This window comes from Rutilus rutilus, assembly GCF_951802725.1.
Source record: "Rutilus rutilus genome assembly, chromosome: 25".
Classification (NCBI taxonomy): domain Eukaryota; kingdom Metazoa; phylum Chordata; class Actinopteri; order Cypriniformes; family Leuciscidae; genus Rutilus; species Rutilus rutilus.
The window spans coordinates 20785426-20797718 of record NC_140229.1 but is presented as its reverse complement, the minus strand read 5'-3'; positions in this window follow the sequence as shown (position 1 = coordinate 20797718).

The following is a 12293-nucleotide window of genomic DNA, read 5'->3' as shown; positions in this document are numbered from 1 at the left end:
GGCAGCTGAAGAAAGACACCAACTCCTCCATCACTGAACTCACAAGAGCTCTCAGAGAACTGCAAGAACAAAAACAAACTGTCTGCATACAGATATGTAAACTAGAGGAGGATGAAGAGAGAAAAGAAGAGAATTTATCCAGACAGCTGCAAAAAATGAGAGAGCAGTTACAGAAAAACACAAAAGACAATACACTTCACTGTACAGCTCCTACTTCAGACTAATTAAACTACGCAAACACAGACACCTGTAGAAACACAGTCCTCACCTGCCCACCCTCCAGAACCTGATCCAGATGTTCTCCTCCTCATGGACTCTAATGGAAAGTTCTTGGACTCCCAGAAACTCTTCCCATATCAAAAATTCACTGCAAAACAGGCCACCAGATAATTGCAAATTGTTTGCCATATGTTGCATGTTATTTTCTCTCTGTCTTACCAAAAAGGTTTATCTTTAATAACACTAATGTGTTCCTTTCATATGCTTTGTTGGAATATTCAGGGTCTTCATTCTTCGACATTTGGATCTTATAGCACAGGCCCAGAATTTCTAAAATATTTCACAAATGCTGATATTTTCATTCTCACTGAAACCTGGTGTCGAAAGGATGTGCTTTCCTACTATCCCTCAGGCTGCTATGAAGAAATTAACATATTAAGCTATCAGTTAAATACAGTCCATCATGGATGAGACGGGAATAATTTTGGTGTGGTACAGGAAGTATCTGGCCAAATAAATTTCTATTATTACACTTGAAAAATGTAATTCATTTTTTTTGATATGGCTTGATCCAAGATGGCGGCGCGAGTACATCGCGAGGCTCGCGGTCTCTCCAGATTCTGTAATTTAGCAGTATTTTTCTTGCTCATTTCGGGTCTGTTCGTCCAGAACAGTTGTGCCTTAACATCGTACACCCAAGGTGAGCTTTTGGATATTGGTTTGCGAATTTCCGACAGTTTTATGGACAACCTTCGACTCCTTCCTGAGATCGCCAGATCACCCGAGGCTATGCACTCTGCCCGGCCGGGCGGAAGTGCTCGCAGGCGCCGGCGAGATCGTAAACAAAGGCGGGGGAAGCGCGGAGGACTAAGAGCTAAGCTAAAGCTAACACCACACCGGCTCTCTTTACCCAGCATTTTCCTTGCCAATGTACGGTCGCTGTTGAACAAAATGGAGGAGATTCGACTCAACATCACATACAGCAAGAGACTTTTGAACTGTAATGTTCTAATTTTCACGGAAACATGGTTAAACAGCGGAATACCGGACAACGCTATTGAGCTAGCGGGACGCCATACATTCCGGGCGGATAGAACATTACATGGCTCCGGTAAGACCAGAGGTGGTGGATTGTGCATTTACATTAACAAAGCTTGGTGCACAAACTCTGCTATTGTTGGGAGACATTGTTCAGCTAACCTTGAGTTTCTCATGGTTAAATGTAGACCGTTTTATCTACCGCGGGAGTTCACTTCCACTATTATAACTGCAGCCTATATTCCCCCGGATGCTGATGCCAAGTTTGCTATGAAAGAACTTCACGCAGCCATCAGTAAACAACAGACCGTTCACCCGGAAGCTGCGTTTATTGTTGCGGGTGATTTTAATCATTCAAACTTAAAGTCAGTGCTACCGAAATTTCACCAGCATGTTTCCTGTCACACCAGAGGAAACAAAACCTTAGACCATGTTTACACAAACATGGCTGAAGCTTACGTCGCGACACCCCTCCCCCACTTGGGACAGTCAGATCACCTTTCTTTGTTCCTCACCCCCAAATATGCACCTCTGATCAATCGCGTGAAGCCATCAGTGAAGACCATCAAGGTGTGGCCTGCGGGGGCAGATTTCTCACTCCAGGAAAGGTTTCTACACACAGACTGGAGTATGTTTGCTTCTCAAGCCACCAGTGGCTCTCACACGGACATTGACTGCTACACCTCCTCTGTACTGGATTATATTAATACCACCATTGACAGTGTTACAACCCAGAAGCAGATCACCACATACCCAAATCAGAAGCCATGGATGAACAGGGAAGTGCGACTCCTATTGAAGACACGCAATACTGCCTTCAGATCAGGAGATGCACAAGCCTATAGCACATCCAGAGCAAATCTGAAAAGGGGCATCAAAGAGGCCAAGCACTGCTACAAGCTTAAGATAGAGGGACACTTTTCCAACGCTGACCCTCGGCGCATGTGGCAGGGCATTCAGGCCATCAGTGACTACAAACCCTCTCACTCCACCCCCGCAGCCACTGATGTCAACTTCCTGAACGAGCTAAATGACTTTTATGCTCGCTTTGAAAGAGACAACAGAGAAACTGCCACCAAGCTCAAATCCTCAGCTGACCACCCACCGATCACACTCTCCTCCACAGATGTCTGCAATGCACTGAGCAGGATCAGCGCGCACAAGGCTGCTGGACCAGACAACATCCCTGGACGCGTACTCAGGGCATGTGCGGAGCAGCTCGCTGGGGTTTTTACAGACATTTTCAACCTGTCTCTTGCCCAAGCAACTGTACCAACATGCTTTAAATGCACTTCCATTGTGCCAGTGCCAAAACACTCCAGCCCGAAGTGCCTTAATGACTACCGCCCTGTAGCACTCACACCCATCGTAATGAAGTGCTTTGAGCGGCTGGTCCTGGCACACCTAAAAGACTCTCTACCATCCACATTGGACTCACACCAGTTTGCCTACCGTAGCAATAGGAGCACAGAGGATGCAGTCTCCATGGCACTGCACTCTGTGCTCACACATCTGGACAATAAGAACACTTATGCACGCATGCTGTTTGTTGACTTCAGCTCAGCATTCAACACTGTCATCCCAACTAAGTTAATAGCCAAACTTGGAGACCTGGGCTTCAACACCTCCATGTGCAACTGGATTTTGGACTTCTTGACCAACAGACCCCAGAATGTTCGATCAGGCTCCAACTGCTCCACATCCATCACACTCAACACTGGTGTACCACAGGGCTGTGTGCTAAGCCCGTTCCTCTACTCCCTCTTCACCTCCGACTGCAAGCCTGTGTACGGATCTAATTCCATCGTCAAGTTTGCGGACGACACTACGGTGATTGGTCTCATCAGCAACAACGATGAGACTGCCTATAGGGAGGAGATCAAGCACCTGGCCACATGGTGCACCGAAAATAACCAGCTCCTCAACACCACCAAAACGAAGGAGCTCATCGTGGACTTCAGGAAAGTGTCAAGAGGCACACACGACACCATCCACATCAATGGAATGGCTGTTGAGCGTGTCTCCAGTTTCAAGTTCCTGGGGACCCACATCTCGGCGGACATGACCTGGACAACCAACACCTCCAGCCTGGTCAAGAAGGCTCACCAGCGCCTCTTCTTCCTGAGGACACTGAGGAAGAATCAGCTTTCCTCCACTATCCTGGTGAACTTCTATCGCTGTGCAATAGAAAGCATCCTGACCAACTGTGCTACAGTGTGGTATGGGAGCTGTTCTGTTGCAGAGCGCAAGGCACTGCAGCGGGTGGTGAAAACCGCCCAGCGCATCACTGGGACTCCACTACCTGCCATCGAGCACATCCAGAGGAAACGCTGTCTGCATCGAGCTCGCAGCATCCTTAAGGACTCCTCTCACCCAGCCCACAGACTGTTTTCTCTCCTGCCTTCCGGCAGGCGTTTCAGGTGCCTCCGGACCAGGACCAGCAGACTAAAGAACAGTTTTTTCCCCAGAGCTGTCTCTTTATTAAACTCTAACCCTCATTGATCCCACTCCCCTTATATACTGATTGACTCTCCTCTCCCTCCTCACACCTGCCTCCATTTTGTTATTTGCAATACTATAATGTTCATTTGCACTGCTGACTGTTATTACAGTAACAACTGTTTACATATGCATCTTGCACTACTACCTTGACTGGAATATGCTCATTTGCACTGCCGACTGTTTATTACAGTACCGACTGTTATATATACATTGCAATATCGTACCTTAACTGTAATATGCAATTACTTTCCACTGCACTCACTCGGATAGCTTCTGTCCAAACTTTATTTGCACTACTTTAAATCCATTGTTATACTGCTCATTAGCCTAACTTATACATATATCTATTTGTAAAATTTTGTTTATAGTAATATCCATCTGTATATTATGCTCACATTCTGTTTATAGTAACAGCCATCTGTATATATATTCATAGTACATATCTATCTGTAAAATTATGTTTATAGTAACAGCCATCTGTATATTATATTCAGTACATATCTATCTGTAAACATTCTGTTTATAGTAATAGCCATCTGTATATTATTATATTCAGTACATATCTAGCTGTAAATTCTGTTCACAGTAATAGTTATCTGTATATTATATTCATAGGACAATCTATCTGTAAATTTTTGTTTATAATAGTATTCAACTCTATATTTATTCAGTACATATCCATGTTCTGCACTTATGAACCACTGTATATCCTGCACTTGCTGCTATTGCACTTCTGGTTAGACCTAAACTGCATTTCGTTGCCTTGTACCTGTACTTGTGTAATGACAATAAAGTTGAATCTAATCTAATCTAATCTAATTGCTGGTTAAAACTAAACAACAAAATTGGCATTTCAACTACATACACGTATCTCTGTGCCATCCATATTCCCCCAGTGAAATCCCGGTATGCTGACTTAAATTTGGTATGCTCACTGCTCATTCTGCGTCTCTCCTGCAGATCTGTGACAGAACTAGTTAACATTGGACTCAGCAAAATAAGCATCAGGGTAATTCCTCCTGCTACTGCCCAGGAGAGAAGGGATCTCCAGTTGGGGCTGGGATCTCTTCGCCAGCAGGGACGGGATGTCCGGTCCTTCATCCAGTTCTTTTGGACTATGGCCAAGGGCCTTGAATATCATGATGCGGCCCTTAAAGACGCGTTTAACCTCAGTTTGGATGACCCCCTGCCGCAGTGGGAAATGGGGCAACCAAGAACTCTGGATTTCTGGAACTTCTCCAACTATCTGCACCACCGCAAGGTTTGGCAGATACTTGCACCACCAGAATCTGCCTGCAGTGACCACCTTGCACTCCCTTCCTCGTGGAGTAAAGTTAATCCTCTTCTGACTCCATAAAGCATACACTGAGAAGGAAGAGGGCGGCCCAGAGTGCTGTATCTGTCTCTGAGACTGCAGAATCAGCTGCAGTCACTCCTGAGTCGGCCAGGACAGTTACCTCAGAGGCGGTTAAGGTTGAGGCAGTCATTGCAGAAGTTCCATAGTCTGTTCCTGTCATTTCAGAGTCAGTCAAGCCCGCTCCAGTCATTTCCAAGTTAACAGCAGTCACCCCTAAGGCGGTCACTTTAAATGTAGTCACTTCACAGGCTGCCACGGCCACTGGATTCAAACCAGAAGTGGCCGATCACACATTGTTGTGCCCCCGGAAGCAGAAGCGAAGGAGGGCCCATGTCGTGCAATTCGATGTTCATTTTCAGGAGGTCCCAAGTCCGTTAGTCCAGGAGGTACCAAATCAGAAGGTCCCAAGTCCGTTGCAGACTCCTGACAATGCCCTTGAATAAGCTTTAATCGGCCATGTTCTCATAACAATTACAGAGAATCTCAACAGCAAAGAAGAATACAACAGTTTATATAGTGAAAGACACATAGCAAATAAAAAATAACATGACACATTACTCATCATCACATCATTCTTACGCAAACTTTTACAACTCTTAGCAACTCTTACGAAAAATAAGTTTATTCAAGTGTGCTATTAGTATACTTTTAAACTAAAAATAAGAAAATATACTTTCAGTCTACTTTTTATATACTTCTCAGAAATATACTGAATATTGCACTTAAGAAGGCTATACTTGACTTATAATGACAGAAAAGTCTAATTTGGCCTTAACATGTATTCAATATTTTGATCAAGATATAGATAAAAGTATTATTAAGTATTCTAAGTATACTTGGCTTGTATTTCATCTTTTAATTGAGTATCCTATTAAATAATTTTTTCCCACATAGTTTTACATACAGTCTTATAAACTTACATTGTTTGAAAATATTGATTTATAAAGAAAATGTCTCGGTTACCAATAGCCGCGTTTCCACTGTCGGGCCAGGGCCGGGCCGTGCTAGTGCGTGCCAGGGCCAGTCGCGTTTCCACTGTCACTTCCGGGGCTTGATCGGGGCTTACTCGGGGCCAACGGCCAGGATTTCTGGCCCGTCGAATACCTTGGGCCAAAGCGGGCCAGCTCGGGCTAGAGGAGTGGTTACCAACAGAGGAGGAGTTTACCGTTGGGAGACGGCAGCGCCGGATGATTCTGTCAGCATTTAAGACTTAAAAATAAAATAATTTAAATCGCGTTCATGTTTGAATGCCTTCTGTTTGTGATGCAAAAGACTATGCGCGCTAGCCGTTACCATAGTAAACATAGTAAACGCTTGAAGATACGCATAGTAAAAAAAAAAACATAGCGAACGCTTGAAGAAATCAGACCAATCTTAAAGGCTATCACAGTCATGTTTTTATTTTATCTGTCATAGCCTACGTCTCGTCTTTTGACCGGACTATCAAAAAATAAAGTAACTTTTTTTTTCGGGAGCTTCCTCTGTTTCTCTGACTGAAAATATCTGTATGGGAGTCGAGAGAGTGCTAAAGCTCCTCAGGTCGTATGACATATATTTGTAGAAATTATATTTTTTTCTAAATGTGATGTAAATATGTCCTGTAAGTTACCAGATAAAGAAACAGACGCGACTGAAAAAGTAAGTGTGTCCTCTTTCTTTTGTGAAATAGACCTAACGGTAATTTATTTCTGCGTGACTAATGTGCAATCTTTACATAATTTTTACATAAATTAATTCATTATGATCAATGTATCACTTTTTATTGTAAACCTGTGGTAAAACATCGATGCTTGGGTTTTAAATATTCAAGTAACGTTAGCTGCTAAACAAACAAACAAAAAAGCTAGCAAACGGCCGCTTTTATCGTGTTTGTTTTCAACGCTGTTTCCAGTGATTTCTGATTAGTTTTCTGATAAAACTTCCATTTGTTGGTGAAATGATGGGTTAGTGTGACGTTGTCCCAGAGAGGCGTGTTACGGGCGTGTTTTAGTGAAGCGCTGGGGAGCTCCTGGCCCGACAGTGGAAACGCATGCCCGGTGCTATTGGCCCGAGGCTATTAGCCCGGCACGGCCCGTTTAAAGCCCTGGCCCGGCCCTGGCCCGACAGTGGAAACGCGGCTAATGTAACCCTCGTTCCCTAAAGGAGGGAATGGAGACTTAGTCGATCGTATACCGACTGTATGGGATAACGCCTAGTGAGCCCGATCACTCTGATTACTCTTAAAATCAAGCCAACAAACTTTGGCTGGTGCGTAATCAACGCCTTACCCTGCGGGTATAAACACGGAAGTGGATGCACCTACCAGTTGTTTTTCGCTGAGGAGCAGATCGTGCCCCAGTCAGTGGTGGTCCATTAGAAGTGGCAAGGGGACTAAGTCTCCGTTCCCTCCTTCAGGGAACGAGGGTTACATTGGTAACCGAGACGTTCCCTTTCAGTCGGGTAATGTTCGACTTAGTCGATCGTATACCGACTGTATGGGATCCTCTAACACGCCACTACTACTGCCACCTTCCAGTGCCTAAACACAAAGCTGCAAGAGCCTCCGCATGGCGGACGGTCAAGCTTAGGTCAGGAAGTCACTGCTGTTCCACAGGACCACTGGGAAAGCGTACCTTGAAGGAGAGGTCTACCCTGCGAAGCCACATCTACATGAGAGTAACATGTGGAAAACACATATGGACCAGGGGCCTAAGCGGGTATTACAACATATGGGATGTCATTGAGGTGGCTCCAGCCGCAGAAGGGGGGGGGAGAGACACAACCAGTCAATGAAGGAAGATACAAGCTTACCGAACTCAACAGGGTTCTATAGAACTCACCAGAGTAAATTTACGCACTTATCCAGTCCAAGGAGGGGAATGGCGTAGAAAGCCGACACTAAACTCAGGCTAAGTGAGGCTGACTTCAATGAAGGAGCCTACTAAGCCGTGAGTTCAGTACACATTAGTGTAATGTCGCCCAACCCCTAACACAATATCTGTTCAGCGAGGCACCCATGTCGACGTTTAGGAAAGAGCACACGCTCCAGATGGAGGAACTCTTAACCCAAGTGGACACGGTGCACCTTGGACTTCCACCAAGATGATGGCCACACATTCCCACGTGGGCCAACCATCGCACAGGGAACCGCCCTCCTTTTTGTTGGTCCCCAAACAGACAAGTAGTTAGTCCGGTACCGAGACTTTGCGTTCTGTTCTACTTCTACCACCACTGAGCGAGAGAAGCAGAGAAAAGTCAGGGATGGGTCTGCCTCCTCCGAGGCAGCGCTCGCAGGCTCACTATCTATTCCCATTACATTCCCTTGGCATATATCCAGGCCAGGGTCCCCTGCAGGAGTAGCCCTGGCCCGAATCCAGGCACACTTCGTCAACTGAAATGATGCAAGTTCCCACCTTCTGAGGAGTAAAACACAATAGGAGAACTGTTACTTAAAACAGGTTTTTAACTCGCTACCTGACTACTCAGGGAACCGCACCGAGCACGCTGACGTGCATGAAAGCTCACCGGGGAACGCCCTTAGCGTGAACCCTGGCGTCAGTTCGTTCCGATACAAGCACTATCCCCAGTGAGTAGCGAAAAGATGACCCTGATGACCCAGTGCAGCCCTGAGAATCCTCGGGAGAGTGGAGTCCAAAGTACTGATCCAGCAGGTCCTTCGTTGCAACCACTAAAGGACCACAGTTTTACCTGCTGTGTGAAAACTGAACGGGGGCTTTTTATCTTCCAAAAAAGGCCCGAACAGTAAACACAGATCCCAATGAACTCACTGTAACCCAAGTATTACAGAAACGGATCCCATAGAGACCCGTTTCCATATCGGCTGGAGGAATGGCCTCACCGCAACCCTCACCAGTGGGAAGCGATGACCACGCTCGTCACGGTACTACCTGCACACATAGTGACACAGGCAGCACCGGACCGAACGGGTGCCAGACGAACTGAATCGCCTTAGCCGAGTCAAAAATACACGAACCAATCGAGACGATCAGGAACACTTTTCAGCGCTACAACTGACCACCCCAAAAGGCTCAGCGTACCAGACCTACTCAGAATGAGGCAATGGTTCGGAGGCAGAGACCTAGCTTCAGAGGCCAAAGACCAGGTCTGCCTCCTTAGTTAGCAGCAGAGTGCGTGAGAAGGCATGAGCGGGTCCTCGAACGGATTACTGCTAACTAATGAAGCGGAGTCTCTAGCATAAGGAAAAAAGCTGAAACAGTCAGGAACACCTCACGGCGCTACACCGGTGAATCAACAGAATTCAGGATACCAGATACCATCAACTAGGGCTGCAACTAACGATTATTTTGATAATCAATTAATCGGGCGATTATTTTTACGATTAATCGGTTTATGTACTTATATTTTAGTTTTGCCCATTTTTCCCCAAGTAAATTATTAACAAAGGGTCTTTATCATTCAACATAGACTTTTTAGAGATTTTAACCATTTTGCATTCATATCCACATCAAAAACATACCTGGAGTTGTGTTTTATTATGTGTTAGTAATCCTTTGTCGAACTCTTCTGCAATCAAAACACTGACCCATAACGTTACGTACGTTACGTAGCAAATTTCACAAGGAGATTTCAAATAATGTTTTCACCATGGCAGTCATTAGGTCTCCTAAAGTAGTTTAACATCCCGAACAAAGCTTATTAAGGAATCTTGCAGAACATATTTTCACGAAGAATAAGAATAAAACAGAATACAGATGTAGTAAATTGCATTTTATTTAATTTTTTCCTGTAAACACGAAACAGCTTTATAGCTTATGCTGTGAAATCAATCAGAAAGTTGATAGTAGCTCAACTTTATGGTAATGAGCTATGACGCGGTTCGAAAAAAATATTAATTGCAGAGTTTAACCATCATAGAGTGAAAGTGTATCATTTGCATGTGTTTTTAAGTCCTGTCAGTTTAACTGGGCGCGCTTGACAGGGCATATATGAACAAGCAGAGAGAGAGAGCGCCCCGGCCGCGCGCGCGCACTCACCCGAGCGCTGTCTTGCTCTCTCTCTCCCTCCCTCGTGCATATTAATCAAAATCAATTGATACGATGGTGTCGAAAAAAAAACTCTCCAGTGATGAAATGTTTTCTTTGTTGACAAATCTTGTGCGATATCCTAAACTGCCGAATGCTGCTTCGTTCGATTAGTTTTATCTTCCGCTTTTTTCTTTCTCGAGCTTACTCCACTGCCGCCTGCCTCCGCCATCTCGCTGAATGCTGCAGAGACGCTGTGCGGGAAGCACGTGACATAAAACAAGGCCAGCTATTGGCTATTCGCTACTTCTCCTGCTGTACTGGCTGAGTAAAACCTCCGGTGGCTCATAACTGCCACACTTTGGTCACCGCAGATTTAAAATATGCACGAGCCGCTTATGGCAAATAAAAGTTATTTAGCAACTAATCGATGACTAAATTAGTTGACAACTATTTTAATAATCGATTTTAATCGATTAAATCGATTAGTTGTTTCAGCTCTACCATCAACCACACCTTCAGTAAACAGGGACTCTACTCGGAAGGCCCGTAGGCGGCCCGAGACTGAATCATGTGTACATGTAAGTGCACTACCCGTTTCCCTCGTTTCAGAGGATCTCAAAATAGCGTGAGACGCCCAGCCGATACCGAATCGCCATAATGAGGGCTGGTGATACAGACGTGGCTGTTGGTGTCAGGCTCCTGGGTTGCACACCTACAGCTCACCTCTGCTAATGCTCAGGGATAAAGAAATTTGCTCTTTCTTTGAAAATGTAGGTACCGCTGGCCCCGCTTTTACGGGGAGCCAGCGGCGGAACAGACATACGCAAACAAAGACTCCCCCCGGTCCTCCACCGAGGGGAGGGAGTGAACCGGTACCATCTGCCAGTACTCTCAAAGGTTGCAGAGAAGATAGTTTTTGAACAGCTGACATCCCATCTTAATACCATTGAGGCTGGCCTACATTGTATGCAGTTTGGTTTCAGAGTAAATCATTCTACCGAAACAGCTACTTTACATTTAATAGAGCAAATAAAATTTAAAGTTGACAAAGGAGGATTTGTTGGGGCTATATTTTTAGATCTACGTAAAGCCTTTGATACCGTTAATCATACAGTTCTCCTTTCTAAATTGTCATTTCACCTGAAGCTTTAGCATGGGTATCCTCATACTTATTAAATAGAGAACAATGTGTAAAAATTAAAGGGGTTAAGTCCTGTGATTTGCATTATACAATGGGTGTACCCCAAGGATCAGTACTAGGTCCCTTACTATTTAGTTTGTATATTAATGATCTTCCGCAACAGTGTGAAGGGATACAAGCACAAATGTATGCTGATGACACCGTTATTTTTACACATGCGAAAACAGCAGAATTAGCAGCTGAGAAGTTAAAAGCTGCTATAGAAAAGATTACACAGTGGTTGGAACAGTCATGTCTTCAGTCTTCAGTCATGTCTTCAGTAAAACAAAAGGAATTTTTTTCTCCCCTGGTCGAACTTGTGCGAGGATTTTAGCTTAGCTTCTGCGTGTCTGAGGCCCAGGCAGGAAACGCACTCATCATGGCCATCTGACGGATGCAGGGGGGCCCTGCTTGCCACGCAGTCGGCGCGTGACATTTGCAATCACGAGTGAAAATCTGCCCTTTCATAAGCACTGTAGCTGCGGGCACTTGAAGGCTGTAAAAGGATATCGTTCGCCGGATGGCCGCAGGGAAACAGCGAATCAGGAGATTGCTGCTGGGCAAGTCGACGGCGAAGCGAAGGTTCAGGAGAGTCAGCAAAGACGTAAGCCGTTTCTCAATACCAAGTACGCAAACTTCGGACTTGAGTCCTTGGTAGTTCAGACTTGACAAGTTCGACTCAGGAGAACGAACTCCCGAGGACGGAAGGACTCAAGTCTGATAATTCTGCAAATGGAACAGCGGCGTACTTGATAGCGTCACTCAGCTCGCTCTGGCTTCTCCGGTTATCTCTTTATGTATATTTAGGCTACAATAAAACAAAATATGTTATAAACCACCACTCTGCCTCTTTTCATTTAAAAAAATCTTAAACATATTAATGAGGTTCAGTCAACGCAATTGATTATCTTCACTGCATTTATAACAACACGAAATATAAAACACAACCCTGGACTCTTTTTGTTTTCATTTTAAAAATATGATACATAAAAAACATTATAATATTGATCAT